Source organism: Podarcis filfolensis (assembly GCF_964270895.1).
Source record: "Podarcis filfolensis genome assembly, chromosome: 4".
In the NCBI taxonomy this organism is placed as follows: Eukaryota; Metazoa; Chordata; class Lepidosauria; order Squamata; family Lacertidae; genus Podarcis; species Podarcis filfolensis.
Window position 1 is genome coordinate 86414185 of NC_139607.1, and position 17543 is coordinate 86431727.

General features: G+C 44.8%; 1 protein-coding gene across 3 annotated transcripts in view; it reads right to left on the reverse strand.

Annotated features, from left to right (window-relative positions):
- CNTN5 (contactin 5) overlaps positions 1–1782 on the reverse strand; it is a 669997-nt gene extending 668215 nt beyond the window's left edge. For all 3 annotated transcript variants that reach the window (XM_083609589.1, XM_083609587.1, XM_083609588.1), the window contains exon 1: positions 1236–1782. The gene's annotated coding sequence lies outside the window, so the exon portion shown is untranslated. The remainder of the gene's footprint in view (positions 1–1235) is intronic.
- Between the last annotated feature and the right edge of the window lie 15761 nt (positions 1783–17543).

Consider the following 17543-nt stretch of genomic DNA (forward strand, 5'->3'; position numbering starts at 1 on the left):
TACCATTCAATTACTTATCCTGATTTATTTTTATTAAAATAATAATAACCTCAGACTCTCCATCTCAAAAAATACAAAACAGATCCATGGGCTTTGTTAGTTAAGGTTGTTAAGGGAAAGTGTGTTGCAGAGATTTCAGTTTGCTTTAAAGTTTTCTTGTAGGGTCTTAAGATCTCTTTTGTAGATAATATTGCATATGTGTGTGAGAGAAGGGGAATGACAGACAAAAAGAAAATTATTGCATGCTATCTTTCATCACAGTGTAAAATTTCGGGAAGTTTACCCAAGTGAGAAAACTTTGAAGTGACAATCACACATTATGTGTCATTTTAAAATATAATATAGATGATGTCGGCAACTGCACAAGTTCTATGCTCAAGGAGAAGAAGCGGATTATGATTTGAATAGACAGAGCTGGCCAAAACAAGCCCATGTTGATTTCTCCACAGATAAGGGTGAGACTTACTATATTTAGCTGTAACACCATAAAAAAACACATTCTCAACTCTTCTTTCAGCCAACTGTGAATAGTCCACGCTCATCCTCTTAGCCACTGCTTCGCAGAATAGAACCTGTGCATTTTTAGATAATTCCAGCTTTGCCTCACTCTGCCCTCCCCCCCCCCCAAATGTCGATCTTTTTTGGATCACCTTTTAACTCAGGAGGAGACTGCCTTATTCCCAAGCCAAACCCCATCCTGAACTTCTACACAAGTCGCAGTGACACACATTGCTCCCTGCCAGAGCCACTGAAACGTTTGGCTTTCTGATGCATTTTATCTGTGGGGGTTTTTTGCCAACCTCGGTGCCAGGAAATCTCGAAAGCCCGGGAACTTTAGACATGCCTCCTTGTTTTGTAAGGCAGCAAACTGCAGTCAGCAAAAGGAGCCCTTTCCTCACATTCTCCTGCTTCCTCTTTTCACCGTTCAGTCCTGGGAATATTTCAGCTGCAATGCCAGCCAGCCAGCCGCTCTCCTTCCAGCCTGAACTTTGTCCAAAAAGAAGCAAATCCTTCTTCTCAGCCAAGACCACCCGACGGGCAAAGCCGACTCATTAGCTTAAGAATGGGCAAGAGGAAGGGGAGTGACAGCAAGACGCGAACCCAGAAAAAAACCCTCCCCTTCAGAACAGTCCAAAATCAGCCCAGAGGCCATTCATAAACTACTACAGCCAGAGAGAAATCACGAAGGGATGGATGGGTGTGGAGAGGAGGGAGGGAGAGAGGTTGACACTTACCCCAGTTCTCACACTGCCTCTTCTGCCTCTCTCCTTTTGCCTGCTCTTCAGTTTGGGGCTGTCCAGCCTCTTTTGGCCAGAGCTGGTCTTCTCAGTCCCTTAAGGTCTTTGGTGCCAGGAGTTTCTTCGAAAGATCTTTATTCTTTCATTTCCTCCCCCTCAAAAAGAGAAAACGAGAGAGAGGCGAGGATCAGATCTGGAGATTTCACGGCTGCGAAACCCAGGTAAAAAATAAAAATCATAGCATCCCTTCTCCACAAGCCGAGTGATTTCCCCAGCACTTTGAGGGCTCGGCGATCTAGATAGCCTGGCTGCGTTGCTCTCCCGCTCGCTCGCTTCCTCTCTCTTTCTCCTCGCCGCCTCTCCAGTGCTCTTTTCTCGCCTTTTTTCAGATTTCGATGATATTGGGAAATAGGTGGAAAGACCACCTCTGGTTGGTGATGCTCTCCCGACTGCGATTTCTCCGCCAATGCCTTCCCGGGTCCCTCTCGCTCGCCGCCTCTGAGTGGCTGTGCGCGCCTCTTTGCCTTCCTCTCGGTCTGCGATGAGTGTATTTGTGTGTATGCGCGTGCGGGAGAGAGCGCGCGCCTGTGTCTCGCACACACAGAGCGCCTCGCTGCATCTTGGCGAAAAGGTTCGTTTAGTATGTCCCCAGGCTTAAAGCACCCTTTGCTGCCGGGAGGCCAGTTAAAACGCACAAACGCGCGCACACACACCACGCATAAAAAAGTCTGCCGAATTGAATCCAGCTGATGAACCCATCCACACCTACGCAAAAGCAAACCCCATTGAGTTCGATGGGGATTTGCTCCCAAGTAAGTGCGCACAGGGTCGAAGCCTTTTTTTGCAGCCCACTTCCAGGGATGACTACTCAATGGGGATTCTTCATGAATAAGGGTACACCGGACGGGCTGCAGCCTTCTGGCAGCACAGCCCCACATAAATCCCTTTCAGTGTGGTTGACTTCTGAGTAAACGCACACCGGATTGCAACTTTGCAGACCATGGGTGTTTGCTTGGAACCAAATCCCGCTGGACTCAATGGGGCTTCATCAAAACTTGGTGTGAATGGGATTGCAGCTGCTGAGTCTTAATTTTGAACGGAAATTTGTTTTGGGTAATTTGTCGATTATATGCTCATCGTTTAACTGATATTTTTGTCCTTTTTGTTCATTTTTTTCTTAGATGAACAGTAGAACCAAAACACGCCCCCTGCCTCTTATGGCAAGCATGCTTAAGTCACACAGACAGGGTTTGATCTTACGTAGACTCCTGTGTGCCCAAACCCATAGATTTCTGCTCAGACCAGGGGCTGTGGGGCAGTGCCATTAAACCTGCTGGAATCCGTTGGCTTAAGCATACCTGCCTTGGCTAGTGTTGCCTTCAAGAAGAAGAAAAAAGATACTTTGATCATGTGCAGAACAACTTGTTTGGACCCAGCCTGGAAAGCTCAGTTGGTTAGAACATGGTGCTGACAAGGACAAGGATGCAGGTTCAGTCTCCATATGGGACAGCTGCATATTTATGCATTGCAGGCAATTGGACTACATGATCCCCAATTTGTCTCCCAACTCTAAGATTCTACAAGGCAGAGAGTGCAACTTTGCAGCAGTCTTCTATGACAGGATAGAAAAATAAGGCTCTCTTTAAATTTGCTCCTTGATGACTTCCAGATGATGTTTATTTAGCATTCATCCCAACTGGTTTGCATGAAGCAAATGTTATCCCACACCTATTTGCAAAATAAAATAAAATAAAATCTGGTTTTGGGGAGGCGGGTGGGAGGAGCAGGTTCATTGCACAAGTGCTCCAAATCAGCATTAAATGTGCAACTTGAATTTGCTGGTATGTGGCCGAATCCCATCCCCAAATAGTGACAGTCGCTTTGCACCAGAACAGAGCATTCAAGCTGGCTGTAATCCCTCTTAGCCACCTGCTCTAAGAAGATGTTCCACTCATTTGAACAGGAATGGTCTAGGAGAAATGGAGAGCCCTGCAGCTACTTTTCTTGATCTGCTTTTAATCACATGGATTCAAAGTCCACAGGCACCTCGGGTAAAAATGGCTCACTGATTTTCAGCAGAACAAAAATCCGGGAAGGAATTTAAGAAGAAATTCAGTTATATAGTGAAAAATTTAGGATGCACAATTATGGGTTTGCAGGCACTATTGTGTCATAAATCCAATTCCCCCAAAGACTGGGCTGTTTGCAGTAAGTAAAGTGATGGGACAATGCCCTGGAAGGAGTGGCTTTAAAAAGAGATTGGGCAAATTCGTGGAGGACAATGGATAACCACGGTTGTTGTGCTCTGCCTCCATGGTTGGAGACAGTAATGCTTCTGAATACCAGTTGCTGGAGACCTTAGGAGAGGAGAGGGCTCCTCTGCTCTGGTCGTGCTTGCAGGCCTCCCATAGTGACAACAGTATGCTGGACTAGATAGGCAATTGGCCAGATCAAAAAGATAGTTGTACATTTTTATGTTCTTATCTTCTTTCTTCTTCTTCTTCTTTGGCGATCACTCGTAGCCGAGTAAGATTGCCTTCCATGAACACGGTCTTAACAATGGGTCTGTAAGTGACTGTGGAGTCCAATTCTGGATCCACACGTCCTTCCACAGTGGAGACATAGGTTTCTGGGCGGAAGTTGATCACGGTGCGGGTTTGCCAAGCATGCCTTCCTCTTAGCACATTTCTCCCTTTCGTCCTGAATTCAAGTGTCTTCAGAATTTATGACACCTTTGGTAAAGGCTGTTCTCCAATTGGAGCACTCGCAAACCAGTGTTTCCCAGTTGTCAGTGTTTATACTACATTTTTTAAGATTTGCCTTGAGAAAGTGTTTAAACCTCTTTTGTTGACCGCCAGCATTACGCTTTCCATTTTTAAGTTCAGAATAGTTGCTTTGGAAGATGATAATCAGGCACCCAAACAACATGACCAGTACAACAAAGTTGATGTTGAAGAATCATTGCTTTGGTACTGGTGATCTTTGCTTCTTCCAGTACACTGGCATTGGTTCACATGTCTTCCCAAGTAATGTGTAAGATTTTTCGGAGACACCATTGATGGAGTCTTTCAAGGAGTTGGAGATAGCATTTATAAGTGGCCCATGCTTCACAAGCATAAAGTAAGGTTGGCGGTACAATAGCTTTGTAAACAAACATTTTGGTTTCTCTGCAAATGGCCCAGTCCTCAAACACTCTGCACTTCAATCAGGAGAAAGCCGCACTCACAGAGCTCAGGTGATGCTGGATTTTGGCAACAATGTTCTTATAGAAAGTGTGGGGCACCACTTGCTTTGATGCAACATCCTCTAGCCTCCCCACCAAAAGTCAATAAATCAGAATGTTTGCTCACAAAATAGCCAGTGTTGCTAATCTGCCTGCAAACAAATCAGGATGGATGTGTAATAAACAGGCCACCTGGAAGCACCCTCAATGGAAGACCATGCAAGAGGTCCCATGTTCAATGCCTGGCATCTCCAGGTAGGGATGGGAAGGAGTCCAACCTCAAACCCTGGAGTGTCACTGCAAGTTAATACTGAGGTGGATGGACTGACTTTGTGTAAGGCTATGCTCCTATCCAGCTGTCTGGATGGTGTCTGCCAAATGTTGCTCTGTGCCTTAGTTTCTCCTTATTTTCCTACTGAATTCATGGTGTTCTTAAAAAAAAAAAAGGCAGCGGAAACATCAGTAAGAGCCAAAAGCCCAGCCAGATCAGTGCTAATTGGGTTTTTTAATAGTACTCCCCTCAAAAAAAAAAACACAACCTAAAGCACATTGTTTTGCCTGAGAGAGCATCTGTTTTCAAGGCTCCTTCTTTCCCCTCTCTTTTCCTGGCTCCTAACAATATCTGCTGCTGTCTACCAGCACCCCAGGTATACATTTCCATCCCATCCACCCTCTCCCATTTTCCCTGCTTGAGCCAAAGCTGGCAGCTGGGGAAGGGAGGAGAGGGATAGGAGGATGCTTTTTAAGCCAGAGATGCCGCCAGCCTGCGCCTGAATTTTTCTCACAATATCCGTAATTGGAGGGAGAGAAAGAGAGGGAGAGAAAATAACGCAGGCAGCAAATCCATCTGGATGGCAGCTTAAAGTGCCATTGTTTTGTGACAACCCTCCTTATCTAACTCCCCTCCTCTTTACCTTTACTTATCCTTTCCCTAGCCCCCTGGATTCATCAGATTTTAATTGAACTCGAGTGAAAATGAATTCTACCAGCTCCCTGGCAAATCTGACTCCTCTCTCTTTCTGTCTCCTTTCTATATTTAACTGAAACATAATCCTCCCTAAGGCCCGGTGTTCATTCCCTTGGAAAAGGCAGGATTCTCACTCAAGCCTCGAGACTCCTTCGTAGTACCATAGAGCAGATGCTGTGTACACATTATTCCTGTTTAATCTGCATCCAGTGCACTCCTGCCAATGGTTTGGGAAGTTGTAAAGGTAAAGGGACCCCTGACCATTAGGTCCAGTCGTGGCCGACTCGGGGGTTGCAGCGCTCATCTCGCTTTATTGGCCGAGGGAGCCGGCGTACAGCTTCCGGGTCATGTGGCCAGCATGACTAAGCCGCTTCTGGCGAACCAGAGCAGCGCACGGAAACACTGTTTACCTTCCCGCCAGAGCGGTGCCTATTTATCTACTTACACTTTGACGTGCTTTCGAACTGCTAGGTTGGCAGGAGCAGGGACCGAGCAACGGGAGCTCACCCCGTCACGGGGATTTGAACCACCGACCTTCTGATCGGCAAGTCCTAGGCTCTGTGGTTTAACCCACAGCGCCACCCACGTCCGATTGGGAAGTTGTACTTGCACAGTATTTAGCCACAATCCTGTCGTTTCTTAAGAAATGCTGCATTTTGATGCACTTCCTTTCCAACCAGCTTCGATCCGAATTGAGAAGAAGAACGACCCAACTGCATTTTAAGCCAGTGATGCGCACACAGCCTGAGACTCAAGAATGCATCAGATATCTATTTCAGCTGCATTTCTCCTTCCCCTTGATGTTTTGCTGGGTTTAATTGGAACAGGCTGAGTCATATGCAACTACCCTAGCCTATAACTCCAAGCTCTGTGCTTTATCTTGCAGCTTTCCTGTTAATTAAAATTAGGCTTACCCCCTCTGTTCTGTATTGCCTTCTTACCCGTGTCTCTCTCCAGATCGCTCATTTTCAATATATAGGTATTTAATAGCAGCCTTGAGGGACGAGGATGATTTTAAACCTCACACTTTGCCATCGCACCAGGAGGAGGCTCGAGACGACAGAAATGTGGGTAAACAGGTTATATTTATTAAAAGATAACAACTGGAGGATCTGTCAGTTAATGTAACCAGAACAAATAGCCCAATCAAACAAGCCTGGGCAGGTTGAGTTGCAATAACTGGGGTGATCTAATCATTCCCATTTCCTGAGCCAGCTTCAAGCCAGATGCAGCCCCGCCATGAGGCAAGGAGAGACAACTGCCTCAGGTGGCAGGTTCCACTGGGGCAGCAGGTCCCAATGTCACCCCCCCCCTTGTTCCTGATGTAGATCCTCCCTCAAACCTTCTTCCCTGGTGGGAAGGGAGGTGCCATTTGGGGGTCCACCTCAGATGTCAAAATGTCTTTTTTTATAATAATATTTATTCAAATTTCAGAGGAAATATAAAAATATAAAAAAAGACAAAAAGACAAAAAGATACAAAATACAGAAAAATAAAAAGAAAAATAGTTAAAAACAAATCAGTCATTCCATATCCTATCTTTCATCTGCCTATTTCCCTGACTTCCTCACACCTCCCTTTTTTTGTATCCTGATTCAGTCATTGTTTCAGCAAATCCTTTCTATATTTTATCTTATAACCAATTAATTAACTCTATACATCCTATCCATCTTTCACCATATTCTGATGTTCAATTTACCTTACTTTATTTAACCTTATCTTACCATAAAATACCTTAACCTTATCTTAGCATAAAATACCGTAAAATACCTTAAAACTTAAAAACTTAATACTTATTTATCCTTATATCATTTCTGCTAAAGCCAGACAATTTCATTCCAACATTCTCCCTAATATTCATTAATTTTACACTAATTCCCAAAATAAAAATTTTTCTTTATAGACTCTTCCAGTTTTCATCCAACGTCCCTTCTTCCTGGTCTCGGGTTGTGTCAGTCCTTATTATCCAATTCCATCTAGTCCATCAACCTGGTAGTCTGATATCCAAGGCTCTTAAGTCTCTTCCATGCCCCTTCTGCAGATCTTTTTCTTCTTGTTTATGCTTGCACTTTTCCTTGTCTTTTGTTGGTCTCTTTCTTAGTTTCTTTCCTTTCTCCTTAGGGAGTAGGTCTCCGGGGAATTTCCATCCATAGTCATGTCCATCTCCCCACGTCAAACCAGCCCATTCCCCACAGTCCCACTCCCCACAGTCATCAATATAATCCAAAAGATCTTTAACAGCATATTTCAAAATCTCTCCAAAGTTGAGATCCTCCTCAGCTCCAGATTCCTTCAGGCCTAATTCAAGTTCATTCTTCCAAAACAGCGGCTTATGCTCCTGCAGGGCCTCGGATCTCACCATTTGTGTTGCTTGAGGTAGCACCGTAGCTTCCTCCATTATTATCTGCCCTTGCATTTGCCCAGTTGAACCAGTTTCCTGGATTGGTCCCTGTATAATTTCTATGTCAATATTCCCTATTTGTCCACATTCACTAGTTGCAACAGTCATCAAATCCAACTTCTCATTCATCAAATCCACCTTCTTATGCAACTGCTCCAGCAAAGCACTTGTCTTGCAAAAAGCAAGCACCAGAACTTCTTCCAAACACATTTTTATTCAAGGTCAAAGTCTGGTCCCACGATGTTAATCTCGCAGCTGTGAAATCCCCAAGTAAACCGCAGCAACAATTTGACAAGCTCCCTCTAGAGGATACAATTTCTATTTGTGTCCATCTTTTTAAATCATGTCCAACAAAAGAAAGTTACTTTCAGTTTTCAAATATTTTGTTTCTTTAGAATGCAACAGGCAGCAGTGGAATCAATTTGTTTCTCTTTTTTCTTGCTATCTGTCAAAATGTTCCATTCACAGTCAATGAACGTCTCCCATAATTTCTGTCTCTGGCACCCTGTTCCCAGGTTTGAGACGGTGGAAACTTATTTTCCTTTACTCCCTCTCCAGCAGGCTTGAACAGTTTAATTCCCCCCTCTTTTCTCCTGCTTCCAAGGGGGTTTTAATGGTTATAAATGAAGGAAATTTCGACCTTTGTAAAGCGACTTTCCAGGCTATTAGCTTACAAGATTTTTGCTTCAGTCTATTTACAGAAAGCGGAAGGCGGACTTCCTGTTTTGGACTTTCCCACTTCGGTGCCAAATTAAAATATTTCTTGATCCAATTTTCCGTTTCTACTCACGGGTACTTGTTTAGAATCCAATTGTCGACAGGAAAAAGTCAGCGCTCTCCGGCAATGGCAATGCGGCTTCCCTCCATGAAAATAGCAGTCAGTTCGCAGCACCGTGCCGATCACCCTCCTTCGCTCCGGAGCCCCAAAATGGGGTTCCCCGCGAATAGGGGAGGCGCTCCTGGTGCTCTGCCGAACCCCACGTTCCCAGGCTTCTTCCACCTGGGATTTCTAGCGGGTCCCCACCTTCGCCGCGGCGGGTAGACCCAGTTTCCACGGAGACAGTTCCTCCGGTTGGAGGAACTCCGCCATTTCGCCGATGGCGCTAACCCGGAAGTCCAGATGTCAAAATGTCACAGGGCGGCCCTGCTGTGGTCACACTGCAAAGTTTGACAAACTCCTCACCCCACCCTAGGCTGCGTGCACCTTGGGTGCATGACCCCACATGTGCACTATGTTCCCGTTGGCCAACGTTGACCCCAATGCACCTGACAGGCCAAACCCCCAAACTGGCACAGATATTGAGCCAATGTTTCCTTAAATCTGCACACTCTTCTGAACCACATGCCAATAAGCCACATCAGGCCTAGGCAAACTCGGCCCTCCAGATGTTTTGAGACTACAGTTCCCATTATCCCCGGCCACTGCTCCTGTTAGCTAGGGATGATGGGAGTTGTAGTCCCAAAACATCTGGAGGGCCGAGTTTGCCTATGCCTGAGCTGCTACATTCTTAAATTCCTCTCCAGTCCCTTAGAAAACGTCTCCCAGTGTGAAGTAGGTGAAGCAGAGGAGACACCAGCCAATTAGTTTCCAACACTCCAAGATCCCATTCAGTCTCCCAAAAAAAGAAAAAAAAAAGGAGCAACTAGCAAAACCCATACAGCTACAGGAGGCAGGGTGTCCAAAAAGGCAAGAGGTGAGAGTGCAGGGTGGAACAGGCTTAAATAGCCTGATCTCTTCTTTCTCTTATAGGGCCAAACCCCCCACATGGTGCTTGCTACCCACCTCTATGGAAGAGACTATCTTTCCTCTTCTTCCAGGGGAGGAGGGTATGGCAAATATGCACCCCCCCCCCCCGGGAGGGGGACGGAATTCTCCCAGCATAAGGATGACTCCAACTTTTAGTGGACAGCCTCCTCCCCTGTTTACAATTCCTTTTAGCCTCTCATTATTCATCTGATTAGGTTCGTAGGCCATTGTCTACATCCAGAGAAGCCTTGTCAGTAGTTGTGCAGAAGTTGTCTTGATGGAGTCAAGAGGACAGAGTTTCAAAAAGGTGGGATCCTCTTCGAAAGGGGGCCCCATGGCACTGTTTGTGAGACCCAGCCAGGGGGTGGTGTGTGCATGTGGATGGAAAGGCAGAGATGCATCGAGGGGCAGGATCCGTCCCCACACACCCATCCCAGGCAAGTTACATGCATGCATGTTTGCTTTCTTCTATGAATAATTCACCCTTCGCCATATGGCCCCACGGCGGGATACACACAACATCAAAACCGCAATTAAGACATCATTCAATTTAAGCATTTAAAGATGTTTTCAAGGCGTCGTTATTGTTTTATCACTTGCTGCTTGCCACCCAGGGCTCCTTTGGGAGGGGGTTCAAACAAACAAGCAAGCAAACAGATTCCAAAATAAAAAGCACCCTCTAAAAACACAATTTTAAAACAACAAAGTAACAATAGCACTTCAGAAGAGGGAAATTCATTCCGCTTTCTTCCTCGGCCACCCAAGACCTGGATGAAAAGTAGACCCTAGAGAATATCAGAATTGTAGAGTTCGGAGGGACCACGAGGGTCATCTAGTCCAATATAGGAATTTTTGGCCCAACGTGGGGCTAGAACCCATGAACCTGAGATTAAGAATCTCATGCTCTACCCACTGAGCAAGGCCTTCTAACAGAGCATATTCCACTATATGGGGTGGGAGGCCCTCTCACATGCAACCACCCTGCTGTAAATGGGCTAGTAGGTACAAAGTACTCAAAGTTCCTCTGTAAGTCTGTGTTTTCATGCAATTTCCTCCCAAATATATGCATTTCTTTGGCATGCGGCCAATGCAGTCAGATGGGCAGAGTACCAATGATAACACTGTTGCTGTTCTTGTTGTGTTGTTCAGCCACAAAATTTGGACTAGTGCAAATTTCAAATGTTATCTGTGTTTCAGCCCATGCATTTCCCACCCCTGAAAAATGCAAATTAGGTAGGTTCACCTTTAAATGTGAACTCAGTAGAATTGCTCCCCCACCCCTAACCAAAGAACACGTCTGCCTCAGATCTTTCACATTTCCCTCCCTCCCTCTGTGTGAGTTTTCATTTGCGGCATTGCATGGCAAACGTATTTTGCTTTCTCCGCATCTACAATGCAGTGACATTGCCTTGAATGGACATTTGATTTTCAAGTGCCTCTCTTGTGCTTTTTACCTTGCGCGAACAACATTACACCTACACAAAGGCAGCAGGCAGAAGAGGTAATTAAAGAGGAATGTCATTAGCAGTGTGTGTGCCACCTTATTCAGAGTGATCCTGGACTCCTGTCACGGCCAGAAAAGGGGGATTCTCTCAGATGCCTCTGGACTAAAGCGCCTGTTGGATTGCAAGCCTTGATGTATTAACTGAATGATTGTTGTCTAGTTCCTTGTCTTTTAGCTTTCACTCTGCTTCAATGACTCCACTTCAGTGCTCTTTGAAGCTAGGAATTTGTGAACCAAAATAATCGCTTTCATTGCTTGCTCTGCTCCCATCAGATATTACTGTGGGTTTCCCGGAAGAAGAAGAGGAAGAAAAGTCCTCTTTTTGTTTGTCACATGCATCTGAATCCAACAGTTTTGCCTTTCACATGCAAATAAATGTCCCAGGTTAGGGATGCTATCAAATTTGTATACAGAATCTGGCACTGGATTTGTAGATCTATGCAGGTCCGTGCAGATGGGGTACACTTGCCCCAGGCCTCAGAAGGCTAAGCCAGCCAGGAGGCTCACCCAGGATCCGGCTGGACTTACTCTGTCATACCAGGACCACACTGTGCTTCCCAGCTGATTGGGGAACCCTGTGCTGGGCCTCAGACAAGCTCCGCATGGGTCTGGGTCCATGTGCATGATAGGCTCATGCCAGAAAGATTCTGAGCCTGGCTACATGTTACACACATTCCATCACAGCCACATACATGGGATAGATGCAGCAAAATCTTCATAACAAAGGAAGAGCCTTGCTGAGTCAGAGAAAAGGCCTCCCCCCCCCCCAGCATCATTTCTCAGCAATGGCCAAACAGATACAGCATGGAGTTCTCAAATTCAGGGTTCTAAGCAACCAGCCAACCAAAACACAATCAATCAGTTATTATATACTTTGACTATTATTGGCAAGTGTTCACAAACCTGACAGTGTCTGGCACCCCAGAACAGCTTTGAGCCGGCTTTGAGAATACTATCTCATTGAAACGTGGGCAGCATTAAGATAAATTCAACAGTGTAAATAAGTTTTGATGGATGTAATAATGGAACACTGAATGGTTTAGTTTATATAAAATATGCAGGGATTTATGTTATGCAGAATGAACCATGGAAAGAGAAGAAGGGAAGTCATTGGTAGTTTAAGGTTGTTTAAATGAATATTCTAAAATGTAAAACAGAAAATTTAAAAAAAAAAAACCAAAAAGAGAGAGAATACCATCTCATAAATGACAGTGCCCTCTGTATGCGGGTGTATTATTTGTGGTGGGCCAAAATGTAACTCAGGGTGTACACTTCCAGTTTATTTTTTCATTTCTACATATTTTGATTATTAATGGCATGTGTGGGTCACACCCAGCTTCAGACTGGACACAATTCAATGCTCCTGCAACCAATCGGCTTTGGTTTTCAAATGGTTTTGGGAGTCATATGGACTCCCGGAATCCATTCTGTTTGAGAACCAAGGTATGACTGTATATGTTGAAAAATTTTAATAAAATTAACATGGAGAAAAATAGAGAGAAGATCAGAGTTAACGGCCCCTACTTTATTAATATCAAGGATGTGTAACAAATTCAACAAACCACAAAGGCATCATATAACTCAGTGGAAAGGCTGGCCAAAGCTCCCACTGTTGAAGCTAAGTGATACCACTCCAGCTCTGGCTGTGTACCTTTCTTCAGACTCTCACATTAAATTCAAATTGTGAGTGGCATTGGAGAGGTGTGTGAGAAATACTGGGTGGAATGGGAAAGGATGCTTTTTTACACCCCTACTTGAGCTAGCTGACAATGAGGGGCCAATTAGATGAACTTTCCTTCACTGCATCCAGTGCCTTTGATAAACTAATCTCTCTCCCTGCCTGTACCACCTTCCATTGTGACAATGAATACAATATCCAATCCATCTCGTCTACCTCCAACCCCACTAGATTTGCAATGCTGTGTAGGCCAGAAAAGGAGCTCATGTGGCAATTGAAGAACACCCCAAAATTTCCAACTCAGCTTCCAGAAGGCAACTGGCTAATCCTATACTGATATATTGGGACAGGAGAGTTGGGTGCTGTGTCAGTGTGTCAAGCTTTTTGGGTGAGAATGGGGATGGTTTATAAAGCTCAACATTCCCACAAAATGTGACATTGCTGGTCTCACAAGAGCATGTCTTGAGATAGTCCCATCTTCCCAAGTTGGGCAGGGCAAACACACACACTTGACCATTAGGTCCAGTCGTGGCCGACTCTGGGGTTGCGGTGCTCATCTCGCTTTACTGGCCAAGGGAGCCGGCGTACAGCTTCCAGGTCATGTGGCCAGCATGACTAAGCCGCTTCTGGTGAACCAGAGCAGCACACGGAAACGATGTTTACCTTCCCGCAGGAGCGGTACCTATTTATCTACTTGCACTGGTGTGCTTTCGAACTGCTAGGTTGGCAGGAGCTGGGACTGAGCAACAGGAGCTCACCCTGTCATGGAGATTCAAACTGCTGACCTTCTGATCGGCAAGTCCTAGGCTCTGTGGTTTAACCCACAGCACCACCCGCGTCCCTAGGGCAAACACACTCCTGCTCAAACATTGGGAGCGATATTGAAAAACCTGTTTGACATCCTGAACACAGACCCATTTACTTGGGATTAAGTCCATTTATTTGAATCAAACAAGCTTCCCAGTGAGTGAGCTTGGGATCACAGCCTTCATTCTTTCCCGTTAATGTGGGCTGGAGTTATCTAGACCCATTACTTGAGGGCAAATGATATTGCAATATGACATATTAAAGCCTCTCTTCATTGACTTGGTTCGCACAGTGTTATCATCCGGTCATTATTTCCCGTGTTACTAGGTTACACACCAGCATTTAATCAGAAGCCAGAAATAGTGGCTGAATTAATTCTAATCTCATGAATAACTCATGAGCCTTCATTTCTCAATATTTCTACCGTCAATGTTAAAGCCAAAAAGACTTTTGCTAATAAATGGGATTAAAAAAAAATACATACATAAAACCCCAGAGTGCTATTATTTATGACAACAGTGAAAAATTAATGGTGAGGATTTGATTTCTAGCACTTTGTAGTTAGCTTTTCTTTTTTAAATGCACATTGTTAACATGCAAGTGGAAGTCTTGGATACATTTAGATCAGATTCCGATCAATTCTATCAACACAATTGGAATGTCCATCACCAGCTCCACTGAGGTGAGTGGGGAAATTCCTATGCAGATAAATGGTTGAAGATTGCATTGTCTAGCCCAAGACAACAGAGGAGGGTGACCAAAATGATCAGGGGTCTGGAAACCAAGCCTTATGAGGAACAGTTGAGGCAGTTGGGTATGTTTAGCCTGGAGAAGAAGAGACTGGGAGGAGAGGAGATATGATAGTCACCTTCAAATATCTAAAGGGCTGTTACAGATGACCACAGTGCCTGGAGACAGATAGTTAGGTTGTGCATCCATAGCAGTGACCAGAGGAGGAATGACGATTGGGAGGACCAGCCAATGGGGACCAGCCACCAGTGATAATGAGGATGCTTGATGCACCTCTATGGGGTTGGAGTTCGGGGAGCTGCCACAAAGAAGGCCCTCTTCCAGGTCGCCATCTTCTGTATTTCCAAAGGCAGTGGAACCACTGAAAGGGCACCCAATATGGCAGGAGAACTCCAATTCTGGTTAGGATTTATATTCATAGAATCATAGAATCATAGACTCATAGAATCATAGAGTTGGAAGAGACCACAAGGGCCATCGAGTCCAACCCCCTGCCAAGCAGGAAACACCATCAGAGCACTCCTGACATATGGTTGTCAAGCCTCTGCTTAAAGACCTCCAAAGAAGGAGACTCCACCACACTCCTTGGCAGCAAATTCCACTGTCGAACAGCTCTTACCGTCAGGAAGTTCTTCCTAATGTTTAGGTGGAATCTTCTTTCTTGTAGTTTGGATCCATTGCTCTGTGTCCGCTTCTCTGGAGCAGCAGAAAACAACCTTTCTCCCTACTCTATGTGACATCCTTTTATATATTTGAACATGGCTATCATATCACCCCTTAACCTCCTCTTCTCCAGGCTAAACATGCCCAGCTCCCTTAGCCGTTCCTCATAAGGCATCGTTTCCAGGCCCTCGACCATTTTGGTTGCCCTCCTCTGGACACGTTCCAGTTTGTCAGTGTCCTTCTTGAAGTGTGGTGCCCAGAACTGGACACAGTACTCCAGGTGAGGTCTGACCAGGGCAGAATACAGTGGCACTATTACTTCCCTTGATCTAGATGCTATAGTCTTATTGATGCAGCCCAGAATTGCATTGGCTTTTTTAGCTGCCACGTCACACTGTTGGCTCATGTCAAGTTTGTGGTCAACCAAGACTCCTAGATCCTTTTCACATGTACCGCTCTCAAGCCAGGTGTCACCCATCTTGTATTTGTGCCTCTCATTTTTTTTTTTGCCCAAGTGCAATACTTTACATTTCTCCCTGTTAAAATTCATCTTGTTTGTTTTGGCCCAGTTCTCTAATCTGTCAAGGTCATTTTGAAGTGTGATCCTGTCCTCTGGGGTGTTAGCCACCCCTCCCAGTTTGGTGTCATCTGCAAATTTGATCAGGATGCCCTTGAGTCCATCACCCAAGTCGTTGATAAAGATGTTGAATAAGACCGGGCCCAAGACAGAACCCTGTGGCACCCCACTAGTCACTCTTCTCCAGGATGAAGAGGAACCATTGATGAGCACCCTTTGGGTTCGGTCAGTCAGCCAGTTACAAATCCACTGAGTGGTAGCATAGTCATATTCAGATGGAAAGGAGCAAAGGGCAGATTGATCCCTGGGGCAATTGCAACACATAGCCTGCCTCTGAATGTGTCTGTTGTACATTCTCTGCTCTAGATGAGCTATGAAAACAAATTTCTGATTAAGATCATCACAAGTGTTAACTCTGAGATGTTTTAGGTTTCTGCATCATTTTATTTGTTTTGCATTTTTTCTGTTTCACGTGAGCATTTGTGTGTGTGTTCGGTGTGGTGTTATTTTATTAATTTTAACATTGTAAGCCACCAACAGTAGTTTATGGGAAGGCAAGAGGGAACGACAAGGACAGCAGGTTTTGCATTGGTCATGGAAATCACAGATACGCTTACTGAGGCGCATGCCATGAAATGAGAACTACCCAAGAGAAGTCCAATGTTATAATAAAATTATACCGTGTGAGAATGCTTAATCCTATGCTGTGTTCCCTTGTTACATTCCCCAGTTCATTTTTCTGGATCTCATGCCCAAATCATAGCAATTTCTGTTGCTAATTTGATGCCTAATTTGCCTAGTCATTTCCCCCCTGCTTCTCGTGTGTGTGTGCGCCATCATCAGAATGTCTCATGTTTGTTTATTAGGGACAACAAACAGTTTAAATGAACTGGGTCAGCGTCTTTGTACTCCCCTTATGAAAAGCCTATCTTTCGTTTAGCTGTCAATTTGCTTATCTGATTCAGTTGTCTAACCAGCTTTGTGTAAAAGGCATAATCTCTTTATCGCAGCGTCCCCAGTGGGCATGCAGACAGATGCAGCACATCTGCAGCATTTTTCCACTGCCTCTGAGCTTTATTGTACTTGCCCAGGTTTGTTTATTTTTCTCTTCTTCTTAAAAGAAAAGAAAAAGAAAAGACATATTTCTAATTTTAAGCTACATCAGACGTTGGCCTGAAACCAAGTCACAGAAAGCTAGAGCTGTTTGTGATCATAATTTACTATGCTTTTGTAGAAGAATGAAGTCACGCCATCAAAAATATCATATTTGTCTTCCTGTAAGCAGGTAACCTAAGTGAGGTGGTGGATAACAGGTGGCCCTTTGTGGACATCAGTTCTTGGGCTCCAATTCCTATCAGTCCCAAACCAGGGAGCTGTAGTCCAACAACATGCCAAGGACACATTATTATTATTATTATTATTATTATTATTATTATTACTAATAATAATACCCCACCCATCATTATCATCATCATCATTTATTATTATTAATACCCCACTCATCTAGCTGGGTTTCCTCAGCCACTCTGGCCAGCTCCCAATAACACAATAAAACATGAAATACTGAAAACTTCCCTCAACAGGGCTGCCTTCAGATGTCTTCTAAAAGTCAGACAGTTGTTTATTTCCTTGATATCTGATGGGAAGGTGTTCCACAGGGTGGGCGCCACCACTGAGAAACTGTGTGTAAGAGAAATCTGGTGGACAAGCAGTGGCAAGAACAGGCCCATCTGCTTCATTCAACCAAGTCTCTGTTACACATGCCGGGTCAAGTCCTCCATCCACGATCAAGTCGTGGATGGCAGCCGTCTTGTGAATCATTGACCTGGCATTGCACAGCAGCACCTTCAGGTCATGTGGGTCTCCCTTGTTGATTCCAGTATCCTCCCAGTCAAGACCAGAGGTGTCAAGACCTGGAGGCAGGGATAGTCTTCAAAGAACGACTAAACCTGCCTCCTCGTTAATGACATGGTCTGGAAATAAAGCTG